Source organism: Struthio camelus, chromosome 5 (assembly GCF_040807025.1).
Source record: "Struthio camelus isolate bStrCam1 chromosome 5, bStrCam1.hap1, whole genome shotgun sequence".
Lineage (NCBI taxonomy): Eukaryota > Metazoa > Chordata > Aves > Struthioniformes > Struthionidae > Struthio > Struthio camelus.
Window position 1 is genome coordinate 44,000,527 of NC_090946.1, and position 22,976 is coordinate 44,023,502.

The 22,976-nt window shown below is 39.8% G+C and overlaps 1 protein-coding gene across 6 annotated transcripts in view; it reads right to left on the reverse strand.

The window, feature by feature from the left end:
* Positions 1–22,976, reverse strand: part of RGS6 (regulator of G protein signaling 6) — a 304,375-nt gene that overhangs the window by 221,427 nt on the left and 59,972 nt on the right. The window contains exon 1 of one of the 6 annotated variants that reach the window (XM_068946098.1): positions 10,466–10,487. The exons of the other annotated variants lie outside the window; for them this stretch is intronic. The gene's annotated coding sequence lies outside the window, so the exon portion shown is untranslated. Of the gene's footprint in view, positions 1–10,465; positions 10,488–22,976 lie in introns of those variants that run through there. 6 annotated transcript variants of the gene reach the window in all.

Here is a 22,976-nt window from a genome sequence, read left to right on the forward strand (position 1 = left end):
CATTATGGAAATCTGATGGGTCTTTTGAAGTCCTCTGATGAGATGATGTGCTGCAGAACAGCTTGTTTAGGGCATGAACTTTTTCTGCTGCATGCTATGTAGTGGGTGTTGCATTAAAGCCATTCGCCTTCAATCTTTCCCCGGGAACAGGATAATCACGACATCTCAGCTAAATACGTGCAACTATGGACATCTGCACCACTTCCAGTGAGTAGCCGTCCAGATAAGCAGCCCTGCTTGCATTCCCCAGTCACTTGAATCATTTTATGACCAGGCCAGATGTATACAATTTGCTTTATTCTACAGACATATAAAAACTTGTACTTTTATTCAACACCTTTCATTTGCCAAACTCAAGTATGTTTAATTAGTGTCTCCAGTGGATGAGGGAAACAGGAGTAGAAAATTAAAAACACTAAGTGTAAATAGAGACTTTAATCTTTGTCATCCACTAGGAAAACCAAATTCTCTTGTTGTGACCTGATTCAAGGGATTTAACTCATTAGGAAATACTCCATCTCCTCCACAGACCAGCAGGAGCCAGAGTGACAGCTCTGCGCGGTTGTGCAGACATTATACCCACCCACTCTACCTGCCGCCAAATACAAGCCTCTTTCCTCAGGCAAGGGTATTTCTCCTCAAGTGGTAAATCAAACACTAACTCTACAGAGAATCGTGAAATGAGGGCACTGACAACACTGAAAGGCAGCAACTTTGAAAACAGATAAAACCCGGCACTTCTTAGGAGAGCAGACAGTTAACCAGGAGAATTCACTGCCAGAGGAAATCGCTCAGGCAAATAGATTAGAGGTATTAAAATGGCTTGAACATTTATACAAACAGGACTAATATTTGCATTTGAATTATAGTGGACTCCATTTAAAAGAATCAACTTTCAAATCAGTGAAACTTTAAATCCACAGTTGCTTTATTCAAAAGTTGAAAATGACTGGAAAGCACAGTAGGCAGCCATGGGGAAAGGACCCACTTCACCGGACACGTGAAACAGCCCCGCACAGTCACCTGGCTACGCTGTGAGGTCCCCTCATGCCAAAATGGTAAGCATCTAGCCACTCTGCTGGCAGCAAAATAGTAAACAGCATTAGATATACCACAGTCTGCTCCAGTACTGCAAAACAGCAGAGTATTTCTCTTTCAAAAACTTAATTGCTTTCATTAGATTATCCTGGTAAATGTGCCGAGATGTGTACGCTTGTTGCACGTTCAGCCTTGCAGTTTGAGAACATGCAAAACAAGAATTCAGAACAGAAGTTGTTTTTATTTTTGAATTCCCTATGTAGTTCAGATAGCACTCTCCTGTCCAATGGCATACTGTTTGGACTTATTAATATTTATAAATTGGTTTAAGAATTCATCTGTGAGACAGAGGCAGGTGAGAGGGCATTCAACTCCTCTGAGCAAAACAAGAATGGGAAAGTTTAAGATTTGCAAAAATAACTCACACAGAGAAACCTGTAGTAACAATATCATACACCATGATTACCCCTCAGGAGAAATCAAAGCTACAAGCAGGAAACTGAACCGACCGGCCCCTACTAACAACAGCTCTGAACGCAGCTTGGAGGAACCACGCAAGGACTGCATTCTCACGCTGCAGACCACCACTATGCAAGTTAGTCCAATGAGAAAGGAGTGTTGAATTTTTTAAGATTATTGAAATTAATCATGGATTTTAGAGAGTTTTACAAAACTAGAGAGATTTAGTTGAACATATTTTGTTGTGTTTAGCGGCTGCACCTGAAACCATTGTGAGTATCCTTCTACTCACAAAAAACATTCACAAAGTCAGAATTCTTTGTTGAAGAGCACAGCTATCAGGACTGGCACTACCCTGCTCCTGTATTGTAATAACATGGAGCAACAGAAGACCTACAAGTCAACAGCAGTACTGCCATTTAGGATCTCTTATTCTGGTCAGCTATCTGGCTGTCCCACTTCCAGAAACGTCCACTTATGATGAACTTGCGCAGACAGATGATACTCTTCGAATCCTTCCAATTCCACCAAGCGTTGTGAAACCGTTAACTTACTCTGAAATCGAAGGAACTAGCACTACATCATGTAACTACGTGTTGCTGTTTACTTTAACCTGTAGCTCAGTGACCTCAGCATTGCTCTTCTATTCCTATAAAATTCCAATTACGCAAAATTTTCTTGTACCCGTGCACTAAGGAAGATTGGGGAAGGAGGCTCTCTCTTGCTGGTTTAACTGCAATTATTATTTTGCCTATGTGACTCGTGTGAGACTTACCGTACACAGAAGAGACAAAACAAATATTAGAACAAGTAAGTCTATGTAGAGAGCTTTTCTTTGATTTGTTTTTTCCTTTATTTAAAAAAAAATGCACATTTACTTATACAGTTTCTTTTTAGAGGATTGAATGACTAAGAGACTAACACTGGGAAAACAGGAGGACAAAGCAGACCAGCACAATTTGGAAGTGATCTCTGGCACAGAAGCTTCAACCAGCGAGTAGAAACCTTGCATGCCTGGGAGTGGCACTTCTTAGAGAGAAGTTATAATGTCCCAGGGCTGATTCCCTTTTTGAGGTCACATCGCAGGCAGCAGGGGTCAAAGTCCTGAGCACACTGAGGCGCAGTCGCATGCAGAGGCGGAAGCTGCGCGACCTCAATGACACCAGTGCGAAGCCAGAGCTTCACTGTTTCATACAAGAGACTAAGTTAGATGCACGGCTACCTGGAGCTTGCCCAGTTTGAAACAGACACTCTGAAACCATTTCAACAAGTGGCAACAAGCTCTCGAAATTGAGAAGCGATCGAGTCAATCAGCTAGAATGATTTTGGATACTCTAGGTATCCCAGAGTCCTTCAGTGCCAAACTCTTCCACTTTCACCTCTATTGCACAAGTACAAAAAGAGATCGAAGCGCAGCATTCTTGTTTCCTTGTGGAAGTCTGACACAAGCAATAGAAGAAACAAATCAGAATACAAACAGAAACTGATGAAACACTAAACAATTTAGAAACAACCTAAATATTCTTCCTTTAATCCTTTACAGCGGTGGTAGAGTTAGCTTTAATAATATAATTTAGAAAAAATTCAATTGAAATTTTAAAATGATAGTATCATTTTATTAGAATTCATTTTTACTGCCTTTACTTATTCTTCTCCTATGTTTTTTTTTCTTCTTTTTCAAAGCAAGCCTGAGAGTCCCTCAAGTACAAAGATAGGTTAGACCTGTTTTTTTTTTCTTTTATTGACCCAGATATTCATCAAAATTATGAGATTTTTTCTTTATAAAAGAAAAATGCATGCTTTCTTGGTAATCAGTGGGAATTGAATCATTTTCTTCCTTCTTTTAAAGCTGTAAGGAAAAAAATGTCAGTATAACACTGAAAGTTTGCTTAAAACTTAGAGCAGCTTTACAATAGGAAAAACTCTTAAGGCTCAGCAGGAAAGCAAATATACATTGATCTGAAAGATCTGAAAATCATCTGCTCAGCACAATGATATACGTATTATTAACTGAAATCATATTCTCTTCCCTTATCCATTTTCAAGTCAGTTATGATAATTTGTCTAAAATTCAGAAACACAAAATATAAATAACTAAAATCAAATCTTAGGAAATCTCCTGATCAGCCAGCATCTTTTCAGGGGGTGAGAGGAAAGTTTATATAACAACCTTGAAACATAGGAGTGGTCATAGAGGGCCAAAGGAAAAGTCTGCCAAGCCCAATACCGATTGTCGGGCACAAGCTAAGAGTAGATGCGTGAGGAAGAGTGAAAAGGCTAGGACTAGCATACCATCATACTTTGCCAAAACACTCCCCCAGTCTCAAACAATTTGCTGTTAAACTTGCTTTATCTTTGACTGGGGTGGACATGAAATGAGATCAGGATTCATAGAAAATGTCCCTTTCAGTAGTGGGGTAACTGGGGGCCAGGAGGGAGAGGGCAGATGTATCTTCTAAGAAAACACATTTCCTAAATCAGAACAACTAAGAGGTACCACGAGTCATAAAATACCTAGAGTAAGCCCCCCAGATGAGAGAATAGCATATGTGTGCTTTTTGGATTAGTATAGGAACGATATATAGAAAAGAGTAGGAGTGTTAAGATATAGTAACTCTAGGAGATATTACGGTCAAAAAAAAAATACCCCGTCCCCCCAAATAATACAACTGAAAAGATATCAATTATAATTGTGTCTGAATGCTAACTGAGTTGCCACTCAGTAATGTTGTTATGATAATATCGCTAGGTGGAAGAAAGAGAAGAGAGAGTGATAATTTTTAACTCCTAAGACATCCATCCTAAGATTAAAGTGCTCAGATCAGGGTATAGAAACTGTGCAATGGACCCTGGATTGTTAAAGAAAGAGGCTGTGGCATCTACTTAGAGAACGCCGGCATGAACACTTCCTTGGCAGGCAGCATTTCCCTACCTTCCCCCTACCAAAAACAAACACCTGCAAAAGTTGATAGGTGTTCTGTGAGAGTATTTCATTTAAACTGTCATACCAGTGAAACAAAACCTTTCTGAAAGTACTGTCTTGGGAAGAGCTACCCAGCATCAGTGAAAACATGATGTATTTCATATCAAGTCCCTCAAAGGGACTACTGCTTGAGGATATCTACAATTACATCCTCTACTACGGATAAAAATAAAGAGTTCCAGAGCTCAGAGTCTACTGCCGCTGAGGGAGACAAAATGGAATGAAACTAACCCCAAACTTCAACACCGTGACTGCAAGACACAACAAAACGAATCCATTAAACACGCTTGCACTGGCACTGATGCAATGGATTTTCCCGTCATGGCCTCAGACGTGCTCCACCTCTTAGAAAAGCAGTCGCCTCACAGGTCCTGGTAAGAATTCTCTAAAGGTGGAAGTGAAATGCTTTATTTAAAGTACCAGGATACACCCATGCTTTTCAAATGCATGAAAACAGTACTGCTCAAGTTTAATTACTTAAGTATTTCTATTTATAATGAGACAGCATTTTTCTACCACCCATTTAAGCCAGAAGATTCAAGCATAAACAGTTACCAGAAGAGATAATACACCCTAATCATTGCAAACCTGTATTTAAAAAATCAAACACCAAGAAATTAACATGCAATTTAGTTTCAGATCCCAGAAAGGTATAATTAACCCAGAAGGACTTGTGCATTATAGTAAAATTAACCACACAAATACTTTTGAGAAGTACAAGATGCATCCTACTGGACAGGATGCTTCTGCTGTACCATTGCAGCCCGACCACTGCTCCCTTCGAGGAATTTCAGTAATCTGCTGGCAGATCATATTCAGAAAAATGGACATCAAAGACTCCAGAGCCAGGCAGCCTCAGAGTGATAAAAGTCTCTCTGGTGACAGATACACAAACGTGCGAGACAGGAAATGTCCTCTCCCCCACTCTCAGTTCCGAATTTGAATTCTTATGGATGTGATAGAAACCACAAATGCCATTCTGTGACTTCCAAAATACAAAAAAAAAAAAAAGAAATGAACACTAAAGGCTGTAATCCCTTTCACTGTCATTAGTATTCCCCTAGAGAAGCTTCTCAAGAAAATAAAAATAATCCCCAGGATTACTTTTCAAGAGACATGAAGTGCGATCTTCAACGTATTTCTTAAAGTTAGCAGACACAAAGTGACAGAAGCATACACGAGACAGCCCATCTCTGTATGATGATCATGCCAAATTCCACTGCAGGTATTACTGAGATACTTTGGTAAAAAAGCAATGTGAGAACAAAAATGCAATTTCTTTCTGCACTGCTAGTTTCACTGGCCGTTTGCATGCATGAAAACACATTTATAATTGTAAACATAAGCTTGTGTTTTCACATTTCATTCTAATATGCAGTAAAATAATACAAAACTGTACACCTTTACTGGGGTGAGAATGAAGATAAGAACCACCTCGATTTAAAAACAAAATCATTTCTATGAAACTATTAAAATCACTTGCCAGGGTAAACTTTAAATATCATACTACAGTGACTCTTTTGCTGTTCTAATCTTTCTCTTCACAAACGGAAGCTATTGTTCTGTTATATAAATTGTAGCAGAAACAGAGATCTGATTTGTTATTTTGTGTGATTTACCAAAACTGAACATTAATTATTCAGGCCATATAATTAACTCCCAACAGAGACAATATTCTAGATGCAGGAGGAATCTGCCTAGGGCAACAAAACGGAGTTGAGCAGTTCCACATGAGAGACTAATAAAATAATTCAAACTAGGGGTGGGCGTAAGAAAGCATACGCGATGCAGAAGTCTTCTTCCATTACAGTATCTTGCACTGCTTATGCTCGGGACCCTGCACTGTTTTAACTCCTTTTCTGCCTGCCTTCATTTTATGTCCGCTGATTACGCACTCGGTGGAGACATCCTCCTTCGTTGCTCCCCTTCCTTCATGCCTGTTTCCATACAGCCCCTGCTGTTTTGGGCTCTGTCCCCCAGCCACAGCCTTCCACTCTTTCCTCCATCGCCCTTGAGTTTGGGTGAAGCGAGCAAGCTCGCAGCAAGTCTGCTGAGCCCTGCAGCCCTTCTGCAGTAGCGTCAATACAATGCCACGGAGGGCCATGTGCACGGAGGCACTAACGTGCCTGCGCAAGCGCGGTGAAACCAACAGCTACTTTTATCAGTTTCTTCCTTTTGCTTTTAGGGTAGGTTGGCAATTTTGGGTAGGGGTCCTATTCACCTCATTTCTTTGGGAAGTACCTAGCATACCACCAATTCTGTACATGCTATATATAAAAGACAAAAAAGCGTTACACTGTTAAAATTTCACGCTTTAGGGTGGAGATAAAGATGGCCTTACATTTTTGGGACAGGAACGAAAGCTACGGAAACTGCTCTTTCCTGACTTCCTTGGCCTCTGTATTCATGTCACAGCTAATTCAACAGGATGCCCAGACTCCTCCCGATTTCCTGACGGGACATCACTGACTTCTAAGCAGAACAACAAAGTAAATGAAAAACCTGGCCATAAACCTCCCAACAAGAGCAGATGCTCTTCAGGGAGAAGTGGGTGACAGACGACCTGTCCTGTGTGGGCACAGCAAAAGCTCGGCCTCTCTCCTCGACCTTCACCGGTCCCAGCTGGCACGCTCCCCCCGAGCCGTCTGCCTTCCTGCATCTGTCTGCAGCCCCGCTAGGTGGGAAACAGGAGTGAAGGGCTTTGCTAAGGTCCATCTAACTCCTCTGGCTGGTCAGAAAAGCCTTCTGTCCAGCTCCTAGACTCTGCATAGCGTAAGAAAGGTGCCCAGTGCAGCAGCAAGAGCATTTCTATGGACAATGAATATGAGCAATTCTAATATAAGCAATTTTAAAAACAATGAATTCCAAAAAAGAGTATCTGCACCTTGAAAGCTTCCTGCATCTGGCATGCTCCAGAAAGCCATTAATGATGCTTAGATCTACTCAGCCGAAACATTAACCTGCTTTGGGTCCATGATTTTCTTGCCAGATGGGAAAACGAGCGCCTCTTTATGACAACTTCGCAAAGGAGCTCTTCAGACTGTGAACAAGCATTGTATTCTCTGTCTTCCTCCGTTTCATATTCCCAACACCACATAAGCCAACAAAACTCCTACAACTTTGTGGCGAGAAGTTATGTTACCTCGTATGTGCGTCACCTACAAACAAGAAATAAGCTATTTTTAACTGCCCTGTGGGCTGCTAGTATAGGCGTTTCTTTAAAAGTCAGAATTTTTTAATTTTATTATTGAGGTCAGTGGCAAAGTCAGTATTAGCAAATGTCTTTGGATCTTTCATCACAGTCATCCGCCTGCGCAGTATCAACAGTGATACTTTTCAGTGCTTATAAACTATTCTCTCACCTTCGTCAGAAAAGAGTCACTTAGCAATCAGTATTATTACGTAAGAGGGTCCACTGGCATCATTTGTCATCAACAGCGTGAAGAAACCCATCCTTTCTCATTGCAACTGCAGAAGGGATTTCTCCAGACCACTCTTTAAGCCCTTCACCTCACCCGCAAGCAAGTAACGAGAAAAAGGTACAAAGATTCCATTTTGTTGCTTTAGGCTGATATAAATCTCACAATTACTTAGTTTAATCTGAAGCCTGTTCAGATCACTGGATAAACCAAGATTACAGTAAGCCTTCAAAGAGATAAGGAAGGAATTCAAATGATCATTTGAGCATGCGTATATGTAGCATATCTACACACGGACTTCAGCTAAGATACCACTGTTTGCCCAAATATAGGTCAGCTCTCTCACTCAGCGTGTTTAGCAAGTCCTTGGCATTATTTCACTGGATCACTTGTCCTGGAGCTTCTGGAGAGTTTCAGACAGTACGTACAACTGAAACGGCTAGATCGAGGATCTCCAGATCTAGCAGTTACTGGTACAGACAGAAATGATACCATGAACAGAAAAAGTATGAGCAGTTTTAGAAATAAATTCATTTATCTTTAATGTTTTGCCTAGAAAATTGTCATTTATTAGTCATGTTTCCTGATGTTATTTACCCATCCAGTCTGAGACTTGGCACTCTTGTACCAAAGTCTTAGATAAAATCTATAGTCTCTTAATAAAACAGAAAAATGTCTCTATATTTATATTTATATGGAAACACAGTCTGAAGCCAGGACAGCAATGTCTTCACTTCCATTTCCAGTCTCTAACCCACTTGTAGAATATCTTATGTTATCTTCCAGGAATTAAGGCAGCTCTGATTTTATCTGTATTTTTCAGAATTCACCCACTCTTGATTTAAATCCACTAGTTGAAGATGGCTTAGTCTACCATAACATTCAGTTTTCGCACTTGTCATGTCAGCATACTCTGCAAGTACCTCTGTATTATTAATGACATGGAGCACACATTTTTGCTGCAAAAAGCTAAAACGCAGCATAGAGGATTTTGAATATAGATGGATGGAGAGATGGTAAAGCATAGAGGATTTATGCAATTCATCATATGGATCAGGTTCAAATTCAGTTGTAGGTCAAAACTGAAAATAAATGTGAATAACAGTATTGTGAGCTCAGTCTATGTGGTGCTAAGATGAGAAAATCAATTTGGCACAATGGATGATCTCTTAGTGGACTGAAATAGCAACTTATGTTACAGTTCAGCCCAGAAACAAGCTACAGGGTGGAGGCACAGACAGATAGCTTGCACACACTGGGCAATAAAAAAAGCTTCTCTCTTCAACAGAGCAAATATCATTCACAAAGGCTTTTGAGGAACATGTGCAGCCAGGCAGTGAATCCAGCTACCACATGGCTGCAGAAACTACGCTAAGGAGGCTGCTTCTGTGCCTCACCTGCCATTTTCCACACACAACCAAGGCAGTGTATGTGTAAAGTAAGCAATGCAGAAGAATGAGAGGCTTCGGGAGTGTAAAAAGGAGAAACATACAGTAGCAGCAAGCTACAGAACAGATCCCATGAAGAACATTGTCTTCACTGTTTAGGAAAATCAGGGAACACCTCAATCTCCTACTGTCTTATCTCATTTCTCTTCTGCTGTTCGTACAGTTGCCAAACTACTAGTGTAATTCACTAGCCTGTGTTGACAATACATTCAGTGAGCTTTACTTGAGTATAACGATTTCAGTATTAATAGTAAGCAAGCACGACACACTTCCGTACTCTCAGCCAGCGTCATGTCAGTATGGAAAAGCTCTTTCTTTAGCACCTGGAGAGACAGAAAAACCTCCTTTGATGTTTTTCTTTGATGTCAAGGCAGAATTAGCTGGCTTTCAGTAGCATTAGAACTGACTTGCTCACATTGGGTGCCAACTAGGGCTTCTCTCGCGCTTTTGCTTTTCTTAATCTGTGTGCTGTCAGGGGAGACAGGTCTCCTGCTAGAAGTAATGAATATTATCTTAAGGACCCCACATCCACCTCACACTTGCTGATCCTTCCTAGAACAGGTTAAAGAATCCCCTTGTACACGGACGTCAGATTGCGCTCTGCTAAGACAGATCAGAACATTTGCAACAGTCAGTCTCTAACAGCATGAGGGGTCAACCAATCTGCAGTGCAGTGCTGATAGCATTTCCAAAAACTCCATGCTTTGGCAGTCCACTTCTGAAATCCAAACAGTAAAAGGAGGAGGCAGGTGCAAAGAAATATCACCCAAAAAAGGTTATATTTCAGAGACCAAATTTTATCTATACCTGCTATTGTGGTACTGGTAAAGAGGGATTTAAGTTCATGCAAGCTGCTTTTAAAGTGGTGGCCCCTTCTATTCTCTCCAGTGAGTAGGTTCAAAGATGACCCAGCCTTTCTTCAGGGGTGACCACCTGTATGACACATGCAGATGTCAAGTCAACGTTTGCACATATCAAGTTAAAACAACACCAGTCATCAAGACTAACAATTTTGTAAGAAAACTGATCACTGTAAAGATAAGAAAAAGAATTCCCTCCTATCCAGACAGCTATACGCTCACACGTACACGCAGATGCACTGAACTACACAAACAGACCCATTAATGGTGTTGATGCAAGCTTCAATAGCGGACCATAGGAAACGGCTGCTCTTTGAAGCACGGCAAAGGGTTCCCATCCAGCGTGAAGCCTCCAATCTGATCGTTGCAGTAATTGCTGTGTTCAGCTTTCCCTGAAAGATTCCTTTAAAGATTGGCATCTCTTCAGCTGCAGAAGGACCGAAAAACCCTGCCTCTCTTTTCCTCCCACAATAGCTGACAACGAACTGAATTAGAGAATGGCAATAATCCCAGGAAACTAAGGACTTCTCACCCATGAAGGTCAAGTATTATGGCTTTTTTCGTAAAGTACTTATGAGCCACTGTAGTGAATGACTCCTTTGAAAGTGAACAATATAATTCTCTCTACAGTGAAGAAATATTATAACCCTTCCTGGGTGAGATATTTTTTCCTGCTCTGTGGAATTAATTTCAATTTATTTCAAATTAAAATTCCTAAGTTTAAACATAGTTGGCACCTAAGAAAATGAAACATAGTGGAAACGTCTATTGATTTTCCTAGTCAAGAAGGATAACGTCCCAAGCCACTGCTTTGCTCTTGATTTTTTTAACTGATTAACATTTGTGTCTGTGAGGTTTTTTGGGTAGCAAGTGGGGGGGGGAGTCTTTTTGTTGTTTGTTTTTTACTTGAAAAGAAAGATCCAATAATACAGCTCACTGGACTTAAAAGAAACAACAAACAAGACTTGCACAGTACCGATCTACAGATGTACTTGCTTTGCAACTTGCACTTCTGAGCCTGTCCTAGTGGAAGATGTTAGCTATGCCACAAGCTCTGCTTTTTTTTTTTTTTTTTTTTTTGGTCAGGTGAGTATATAAGGTCAGTTCCTATCCTGGCTCACAGTTCCATCTGCTTTACTGATGTTGCATATCGTTAATAACATTGTGTGATGCTGATAAGTGCCAAGCAAGTAGCAGAAGACAAGGCCCACCTCATTGTATGCGTAGTCAAAGAAAATGTTTGAAGTTAGACCTTACCATTCACATGGCATGACATTTAAAAAAAAGAAACATCAATATAAATATAACAATGCCAATATATCTCTATGTATCTAATTAGAGAGGTCACTCAAACAAGAAATATAGCTTCAGAGAATGTACAAAAGAACTGTACAAAAGAACTGTACAAAAGAACTGTACAAAAGAACTGTACAAAAGAACTGTACAAAAGAACTGTACAAAAGAACTGTACAACATTTGGATTTACAATGAATGCAAAGAAGGAGTTGATAAGTGCACGCACTGGGTAGAAATAGGAGAAAATAAAACATATTGGGAAGACTTTTCCACAGTGCCTATAACCCACATTGAAAGATCACATTGGAACAATCATCCCTTCTGCGTAGAATGGCAATATTTAAAGCCTAAGAGATTTTTTTTCTCTCTTACAGACAAAAAAATTAATGTATTCACAAAACAACATCTTCAGTAAACACCTTATTTATTCTTTGCACTCCTGAAAATCAAAGTGCTCCTGGCATAGGACTGGTGCAAGTGTAGTTTCGGACAAACCAGTGGAGAACTTGGAAGAGTGAGGTCTAGGGCCTTGAGTTACATGGAACAGAACGTGCATTTGGACAGGAATCTACCATATCCTGGCAGACTCCTAATTGTCAGGTTATTCTGCAGTGGAAGTATTTTTACAGAAGGTCACAGGTTTGTCCCAACTCTGTGCCCAATCAGATATTTCATTCTGGTCCTCAAAACCCTACGCAAAAAAACTGTTAAGAGTGATCTATTGTCTTGAAAAGTCTCAGTCCTGGCCTCTCTTCCTTCGGTTTTCTCAGAGTTGCTCCCCACTATAAGGCAGGGCAGGAATTATTTTACTGATTTCTTTTTTTTTTTTTTTTTCAATGAAGGATGCCAATCTTAAAATACTAATTGTGATGGGAGAAGGAGAAAACAGAGAATGTGGTTAACGGAATATAAAAAGACTTTCACACATTTTTCCAATACCTAACCCCCTAAATAAAACTAAACAAAGGGTCTCAACCAAATACAGAGTTTGGTCAACAACTGTTATATATTTTTAGGGATAGAGATCTGGAAAAGGCTTCATGAGTCTATACATACAGTCTTACAGACAACATTTCATAAGGAAAGTTACCAATCCCACATTCCTCCTATGGAAAGCTCTTGAGGACCTCACTCTTTAGAAACCTCTTCAAATGTCTAGCCCAAATTTACTTACGGCCATCTATTTCCAGATAGCTCTTGAGCTACATTTTCCTCCAGATTGAAAAATTCTTCTTTCTGCGTGTTAACCAGCTCTTGTCAGATACCCAGTTCTCTAATCTTTGAAATAGCCTTTCCTGTGAGCCCTCTTCAGCATCCCAGCTTTAGTGTATTTTTCTTGAAAAGCATATGCAAAAATGTATGACGTATTAAAGATGAGGCCTTGATGGAGAACTATGTTCCGCAGCAGCAATCCTCTCTTACATATTCAGTCCCTTAACTAGAAGGCTGAATGACCATATGTTATCTGTTTCATTTAGTCATATTGCTCATTCATGGCTCCTCTTACGATTAACACACACTGATCCTTTTCAAAGGATGTGCTTACAGATGAAGGAGAAAGGTCATGTTTTTGCTTCAAAATGTGCAGGCTTGTACCCTGGACTAGTCTGTTCCATAATATTTTTACTGCTCTAATCCTCAAGCTCACCCAGTTCTTTCTAGAGCATATGTCAGTCCTCTCCTATACTGACTGTCACTGCTAATATTGCATCATTAGCAAATACCAGCATTTTGTATTCAGGTCATCAGTGAAAACACTGAACAAAACTTATTCTTTAGAAAGTCTCCCTATAGCCTTTTACTTAGCAACTCACATTTTTTTCCCTCAAGTTTATCTACTTGCTAACAGTATTGTGTTCGGGCAGTAGCGTACCCCACAGGAAAAGTAGGCAGTTCTGCAGTCCCACCCAGAACAGACGCGGAGTACTGACACTGTAATATTTAGGGAGTTCTTTCCAGGACTAGACTTGCAGAGAAACAAAACGCAGGATAACAAGAAGGGGAAAGACAGGCTGGAGCACACAGATTTCACCTTTAAGCCAAAAAAGCATCTGAAAGCATAGATTAACTTTCACTGATCAATATTTATTATCGTTGTATTTGCCTTGAAACAGGAACTGCAGGGATTTAGATAAAGAGATTGAAAGGTCATCTAGTTTCATTGCAATTTCTGTAATGACTCTCAGTAAGCTCTCCTGGGAATGCTATTTTGAAACTCCGTATAGTAATTGCAATAGATTTATCTCCCTGTCTCATCTATATCAGAATTTGCTCTGCTCTGCGAGGTCCTGCCATGAAATGTAAAATGAACGCCTTTAATTTCCAAAACGTACTCAGTGATCTCTCAAGCTTTTTTTTTTTTTTCATTCAAATACACAACGCAATGACCAAGAGCAAACTGAAGTAGCAAAACAGACCAAAGCAATTCCTAAATTTTATATAATCAGGCAAGAGAAAGTAGCTGGATCCAGGAATGGAAAGGAGTTATTGTGATTTTAAGTATTACACTGTGCATGATATTAACTGCAAATTTGTTGCTAATAATGTTGCGAGCCTCAAGGGAGTTTCTACTACAGATAATGCACTTTTGGCCAAGCAAATTTACTACTGATTTGTCAGACCTGGAGCATACTGGTCTGCAGGCCAGATTGGTCATGCATCATTCTTTGTGTGTGGCACTCACTCCTGGAAATAAAATCATTTTCTAGTCTTGAATAGGTTATTTATTGACTTTCAGAAGATGCTATATGATATTTTTGTGGGTTGCTGCTGCAGTTGGGTAGTGACAACAGTCTGTGGGAGAAAGAAAAAGTGTTTACAGCTTTTACGGGGTTTCCTGAGTATGCTGCTGGGGATATGTTGTCTTCCAATATCACAGTGTGTTTTATATGTTCTACCCATCAGCCTCACTATATCTACTGATGATTTCATCAAGTCGAACTTGGTCATTCAAGTGCATGAAGAGCTAAACACACTTTGATAAGCACATGCATCATGCCAGCTTTATTTTAGTGTAGAGATCCTGGTTGGAGGACTGAGTGCCAGGACTTGCAGGTTCTCCTCCAACTCTGCCACTGTCAAGCTACTTGACGACCACTGGTCAGTCACTTTTCCAAGCTTTCTCACTTTACAGAGCTCTTCCCTAGAGCACTGTACATTGCCTAACGTTTATTAATCAGACTGTGGATACACAAGCAAGTTGTGGCGAGACACAAAGCAAGTGTATTTACTTTGTTGTTTATAGCATTAAGTTATACTGTGGAGGACCCTACCCTTCTATAAATGCAAAACAGTAAAGTGTTATGAGCTACCTCATATTTGCCATGAGATTAGTATATACAGGTAGTAATCGTGGTGCAATCAATGAGCTGTGAATCCATGTCCTAGCATGCTTATCATTTGCTTGTAAAGCCATATTTCAGGCAACATTCCATGCCCAGAATATTATTTTAAATAACTAATACTATTCTAAATAGGAGCTGACATACTGTTTCTTTTGTCTGAGGGGTTTGCCCTCTCACCAAATCTAGCAATGAGTATGAACAGAATCATTTGAACGTCAACTAATAAAGAGGTAAAAACTGTTTCAAAGATCAAACCAGTACAAAAGCATTAAACATGGCAAACAGTAGTTTTAATGAGTTAGAAGCAAGAAACGGAAAGTCTTCTGAACAGGCATTGTTCCTCTTTTATGTACCTTTTTCCTATAATGGAATCACAAACAGGGCTAAATGAACCCTGCAGGATTCAAGTCATGGGAAACTTGCAAATTGCACCCTAAGGATTCAGTCTGCAAAGCTGGTAGATGAAAGCTGCCTTGGAAGCTCAGTTCTGTACTGCTATACCCACATGAACTTATTGCCCCCTGTGACAGACCCCTGACTTGGCCACAGCTTTGAGGTGGAAACACTTAGACCTTCTCCAGCATGAACTTCCCCTAGGAGGACAGAATTCAGAACTTAAAATGAGAAAATCTAGGCTTTAATATGATTAAATTCTAGAAACGTAACTTTTAAGTCAGCCCAATGCAACTAAGAAAAATGGAAAAGAAATGAAAATGTGTGCATAAAACGTCTCCATAGAAGACCACAGTGCTCTTGAAGGCAAATTTTTGCTTCTACATTTAGCTGCAGATAACTCAGTGACAGCTGATGTAAATTCTGTGTAGTCAAACTAAGCATTTGTCTTTCTGAAAAGAGTAAGATGATGTTTATGCCTTTTTCTTTATTCACTGTTACTCGTCCTTAGCAATACAATACTCATCCTGTTCTTACACATCCTTGAGAAAGCACCAGTATTAAGTGATTTGAAGATACGCTGGAGTTCAAGAGGGGAGATGTAGGGCTTTCCTTCTTTCCTGGTCTAGTTTCCTACTGCAACTCAGACTGTAGAAAATTATGCTCTCCCTACACCCTGCCTTGTGGCCTCTGAATAAACATATTCCTGCTCTCAAACTTGACAACTCGGGGATGCACAAATGTTGGTATATTCCTACAAACTGTTCCACAGCTTCAAAAACTAGCACTGGTTAGAGTGGCAGAACAAAAACCAACTGTTACTAGACAATAGAGCAACATATTTCTCAAATCGGGAACAAACAAAAACGTTAGAATAAAATCCACAACACAACAAATGATCCAGAGCACAAAGCAGAGTTCATTCTGCCTCCAAAAGAGCCTAAAAATAAGAAAACACTTCAGAATCTGGAAGCCCTAAAAGTATTAAATAAAAGACCTCTGTGAAGCTTCCTTTAAAACGCGAATGCAACAACTCTTCCAAAAAAACAATGCACCTCTACATAAAATCTCAGTAAAAAAAGGAAAGGGAGGCTAGAAAATAATAGAAATGTAGGCACCAGAGCGCACAAACTGATGGGAGCAAGATGAATGAACATACACACAAGCTGCTAACCAAAGTCTGATATCCTCTGCCACCTGACAACTGCGATAGCTGCTGGGAGCTCATTACCTTTCAATAATAGTGAGCTCGTGCCCACAGTGGAAGGAAATGAGTTTTAAACTGAAAAATGAAATGTTCCAGTGCAGACGTGTCATTCCATAGCAAACTATTTCCTGCCTAAAGTTGCAAGCCCACATTCATTTTATGGCACAGTTAAGAAAAGGTCTCCAGATTGACTGCAAGTGCTTTGCAGGAACACAGGCAGACCCTCTGAGGAATCCACAGAACAGATCCTACAGTTTTTATCAGCATGGCACGACTGTAAGTGGATGTTTCAATCTACCCTTACGCTTCTGTAATAACGACCTTGACTTTCTATAGGGATGCCAGAAAAGAATGCCAGTATTTTTTAAAGCTTTCTAGGCACATAAAAATACAAAGAGACAGTCCTTATGAAGGTTTTAAAAGTGCTAGACAGGACAGACAATAGTTCCTCCAAAGAAACAGATGTTTAACTGACTTCAATGTTTAGGAACCTCATCTTCAGGTTTCAAAGTTATTCTTAAAATCTAGCCCCAGCATGCAAACCTTTTAGCTTTTTTATGCACTGGTACGCTTGGTTTTGTAAGGTCAGAACTACTCAAGGCTTATCCACACACTTGCAAGTTATTTTGGGTTATTTTTCCACATTTAAATAATTAAGAACAACCATTGCAAAAGCAGTGCATCTGCTCTACATCACTAGTGCCAGATAAACCACTGCCTTATGATGCATCCACACAGTGTTGCACTGGTCTCAAATAAGCCTATGCCACACCAAGCCAAAATCTGGTAATGACACGTTCTCCTCCTGTACTTTGCAAGTCCTAGCATTGTCTTCTGCTGAGCACTGGAGGCTCTGGACAGAGGGCACTGGAATTCCTTCACAAAACATGCACTGCTAAAGGTTCTCCCCTGTTGATCTAGCAATTCCTGCAGGTCTTGCAAAGCATCACCATTTCAAAGTCACCTCATGGAAGAAGACAAAGGAGATGCTGCCAATCACTGCAACTGTGATAGTCACAGTGCAAACAGGCACTGCTGCTGGCAGCGGTTCAAAGATGGTGATGGGAAGAGGAAGACATCACTTTTGCATGCACTTTTCTTAGAGTAGTGTCATTCAGGGAGCTGTCACTCCCAGATTCAGCCAAACGGCACTGATGGGAAGCACTGCGGATCTAGCAAGATCGGAACTGCCAGATAAGCTATGTTCCTAGACATTTTTATGCTCAGAAGGAGCTGCTGAGACAGTTCTGGTTTTATCAATCTTTAGGCAGTATCAGAATGCCAGAGCTCCTCCACGAATGTCTCCTTTCAGGGCAATTTTGCTGCTCTTCTATGAATGGATTATCTGAGCAACTTGGAGATAATAAATTCACAGTGTTAATTTTAGCTTTCTTAATAAAACCCTTTCAAGATTTCATAAATAGCCTAATTAACAGGTGGGAAGGAATGATTACCTGAGAAATATTATCCTCCAAAACACTATTTGAAGAGACTCATTTATTAATGAGCTCTAGGCAGTATCATTTCTCCTGTCCTCTTCCTGTGCTTAATCTCGGGAGGATGGAATGATTTAGTCTAATTTAGGGATTAATATAAGAAAGTATTTTCATAAAATGCATTTGCCTGTCATACATAGGAGGTCAGATCAGCTGACCACAGCCTTTAGTCTATGAAATGATCTATTTACTGAAATTACCATTAAAAACATGCTAAACTGTGGAACAAATCAGTAAATAACTTAGATCCTCACTGTATTTAAAATGACAAAAACAGAGAAAGTCTCAAGGCACAAAGTTATCTTCTACTCAGTACACTTTGTGCCTTTCAGGTTTTTTTGCTTGGAGTCACAATATTTAAAAATACAGTGTGCAATCTACTGTAAAATGTACTTTTAAAGACAATTTCAGTAAGCCACTTAAAATTGTTTTACATAAGATCAATATTGTTTTAGGGATAACCTTAAATTTAATACAGGAGGTCAGTGTCCTCCTCGAGTAGGGCACAAGGGTAATACACTCTTCTCCTGCACAGGAACAGATTACACTTTTCAGGCAACTCTACAATACTAATTATTTGCCTATGTCTTGGTAGAAATTTTATGCTAGCTGAGCTAGTAGTGTAGAAAGGGATGATGGATTCTTACTTTAAGGAGACAAATTTGAGCAAAAGCCTTCTCATTGGCCTAGCAGATTCTCATTCCACTAAGTCGCATTAAAAAAAAAAAAAGAAAAAAAAAAGCAGCTGAGGCCGCCTACGGAGTGCTTGGGGTTGGGTAGGGATGAAGCGTCAGAAGGGAAAGAGAAGTCCCTGCAACTGTCTGAATGGTTCTGATCTGGTGCTATTATTCAATGCAAAGAAAAAGTACCCAACATGTACTAAAGAGCGCTACAAGCTTCCAAATGGCTTTGTGATGTCCAAGATGGAGCCGAAGTAGCTCTAAAGTCTGCTTAACTTAGAAAAGCTCATCAGGGCCTAAAAACAGGCAGCAGTTTGGGAAGCTACTGAAATTGTACTGAAAGCCCTAGGAAGGGGAATGAAGCCCACAAGAAGGGGAATGAATGAAAGCACTATGGGGAATTCTGGAACTTCTGACCTCTGCTAAAAAGAAGGGGGAGGGGGGAGAAATCAAATCCCCCAAAACCAGGGGGGAGAGGGGGATGTTTTATCTCTAAGGATGAGAACTTTAAAAATAGGTTTTTAATGCTAATCTATTTTATAGGTATTGTCTGCATACTTTAACAAGAAGATTAATTTGTTTCCATACACCTTCAGGAAATTTGCTTCAGTTAACGATCAGTTCTATCCTTCAGTGCTCCTTGCTCCAAGATCAATTTCTACAATTATGAAAGGAGAATACCTTCTGACAGCAGAGCTCTGCACAGTATTTGAGAAACTCAAAACATGGCAATTCCTGAAGATCAAAGACCCATTGTGTTATTGACACCACTGCTGCTGTTTACAAATAAAAAAACCCTCCAAAATTAAGGATTTCTTTAACTTGATATATCATCATTGCTGCTATGACAAAAAAAAAGGAAAGGAAGGGGGGAAGTTAGCCAGGCAGTGTCTTTGCATAATTCCCACTTTTTCTGTTTCATTTCAAAAAATAAAGAATAATGAAGTATAATGGACACTCTCTTGCATTAGGCCAGCACTCACGAATCAAGTCTGTAATTATATCCATACCTAACCAATGCAAGGTAAAAAGAGTTCCAAGGATGTTCAAAATGAAAAGCAACCTGTAGCAGACGCAAAATGTTTGCATACTACTCTGAAACAAGGCTAGCCCTCCTCCTCTCAATTTATATGACTGCCTAAGAATCCAATACAAGACAGGTGCCATTAGATACCTTGAGAGCCAGAGGGGGTTTACTAACAGAAACCTTCTTCACTTCCCCAGTCAAAGCATCGGAGGTTTTAAAGTTAGAGACAGTGCTGAGAAAGAATAGAATATTTTTTTCCAGCAATCGGAGGAGATTACGACAGAGCAAAGTCTCAAATGTAATGAAACACTAGCTATTTTGATACAAACTGCGGTACCATCTAAGTAGGTAATTACACATTTCTCACTCCTCCTCATGAAAAAAGTGAGATTGCAGGACTGAATTCTCAAATAGATGCTGCTCTGGATAGTGAAGACTTTTCATCCCACTTGCTGCATCAAACCATCTCTGATTATTCTCCAGTGTTTGGAACAGCTACTAGATGCCTTTTTCCTCTATCAGGCCATGAGCATGAGAAATGGAGGTGTACCTGACCGGATGGTGGGAAGGGACGGGTGTAGCCAAACACAACCGCATTTGTCCAGGTCAACTGAAATGCAGTTTTAATTTAAAAAATAAAAGGTATCATTTTTTTAAAATGTGCAAAGCATAATGAATTGCTATTTTTACAAGCGAAAACGCTTTTAAAATAAAGTATTACAAGAGTATTAAGGCTACTCTGATAGTCCAGTTACAAAATGTCTTGGTTTAAGTTGTATGCCGCTTGAACTTTCCCCTTTTTACTGTCATACCATACCTAATCACTTAGTCATATGCTTTATCTGAAGTAGTACCATACATCCACTCCATTTAGCCAGTTACCTCTGATAAGTACAACACATTGTTAGTACTGTGAGCATGGAACTGTGTAAAACATTGCAGAAATTTTAAGGTGGGGGAGTTAGGCATTTTCCTAGCTTTTCTAGGAAATTTAATAATTGTATGCACTATACCATATTAAGAATTAAGCATTTTTCCCAGCTTAAGAATCAGTTTCACATTCAAGCAAAGACCAAATCTTAACAGATTCGACCTAAAAGAAAAGTTTTAAAAATTTTAAATGTACACTTGATTAATAATCCCTAATGCCTGCCCTCATAGTAGTACCCAAAGCAAACGCAAAGAAATAGCAACATAAGCCCTTGAAAAGGCAAAGAAAAATAAATTGTTAAAGCTTACCTTTTTTCCCACTCCACAATAACGTTTACAGAGCGAGGATACAATCCTAACCAACCGGTTTTGTAGTTATCAAGCATCTTAGCTTCACTGCACCATGTAAATAATGTCATAAAAATCCTGAATTTTCCTTTATGGAGTACAATCTCAAAAAAAAAAAAAAAAGAGAGAGAGAGAGAGAGAAACCAAAACATATCATCCCATACATTCAAACATGGCAATAGGACCAGGTGAAGTACTTTAAGAAAAGGTTGGGCATTTTCCTCTTTTTTTCCCCCTCTAGCTCAAAAAAAAAGTATAAAATGCCAACACCACCAAACGCAGAATATTCAAACTGCAAATTGGATTATAGGAGCCAACCAAATCTGTCTCCTTAAAACAAACAAACAAAAACCAACTGGATATCTCATACGTATCTGATATAGGCATAGCTATGGGTCTCTCCAAACCAAACCAATGCAATAATCTTCTCCATATAATTACTGGAGTTAAAGATGCAGAAATGCAAGTACTCAATCTTTGTTCACTTTGAATTCCAAGTCTGCCATTATTTATGTATTAATTCCTCTATATTTCTTTTATGAAGTGCTTTTGTTAGTGATCCTTTGCTATATTAGGTATGATAGTGCACAGGAAAAGCCAAATAAGACATAAAAGTGTACTAATGGAAATAGTTCAAAATTTTTCAGAGGCAAGTATCCACCTGTTGACAGGAACTTAAGGGAACTTAAAGGTAATCGTGTAGAGCTATAAATACACTCAGTAGCTCTCAGAATATAATATAAATACATAATTTTCCATTAAAGGTTTCACTGTTTGAAGCAAGAGAGTGACTTAGATTGCTTCTCTCTATGACTCTGTGCATTTAATGATTCTAATATATTAATTTTTAATAGCAACACACCAAAAATATATGAGAAACCACCAGGTGACTGATCATAAAGATGACCACTAGCTAATCTTATGACCAGCTAGCCACCTTGATTGTTCCTCTGTAGTTTTGGCACAGAGAAATTGATAGTCAGCTCCAAAACTTATATTCTGAAGGCTGAGCAGTCATTTCTGCATCTTTAACTCATGCAATAGTACTTGTTAAATATGAAAAGAACTCACACTGTGCCTACCAACCTAATGGGATCTTCTGAGGTACTAAAGACAAATTAACATACAGGACTTTGGGTGAGGCCCCATCTGAAATACTTTGTAACTCAGGTCACCCATGTTCATCAAAGAGGTATCTATCCAAACCGGAACAGGTAGAAAGAGGGGATTTGAGGATAATCAGGGAAGTGAAGAGCACACTTTTTCCTAGAGATTACAAGCTTGACCTGTTTAGTCCTGCAGAGGAAAAGCAAAGGAAAGCTAGGATTGCTCTTCCAACATAACCACCAGAGAGGAAGGAAGCACGATTAAGTCAAAGAACAATGACAGCAGTAGAGCAAATGAATAGAAACTTGCCCATTAAGAAGCTTAGCCTGGAAACGTGAAGAGGATTTCTAAACAGGCTTGAACTTGAGATTGATTACTTTATGAAAGGAATTATATGAGACTGCAATAGCAGGGACTGGAGTCAGAAACCCTCTCATATTCTCACACTCTGCAGATTTTAAACAGTTCAAATTAGAACTTCTTTCTCTTTCTCTCCACTCGGGCAAGAAAGGGGCAAAAGGGCATCCTCCGGGCTCCTGCTTGCTCTAGGTTGTCTCAGCTTATCCTGCAGTCCAGGCTGCTTGTGGTCCCTGGCTGCCATCTGCATTCGTTTCCTGGCTTGTGCCTTCTGCCCAGGTGCTTATGAAGCCCAAGCAGAGTCTGTGCTGCAATCTAATCAGAGACCCCCAAGAAGAAAAGGGGAGAGCAAGCAGCAGCTGAAGACAGGTCTCAGCAACGGAGAGCATGTGCACGCAAGAGAGGGAGCGTGTGCGTGCACCCTGGCAAGGTGTTCCACAGCACCTTGGAGAAATGTTCGATATCTGTGCAGCACGTCTACAAAGTCTAGAGCAAGACTGGAAAAGCTTTCACTTTTACACCTTGTTTCAGTCTTCTTGCAGACTATATACGCCAAGGCATTTTCCAGATTGTTCATGTTTTCA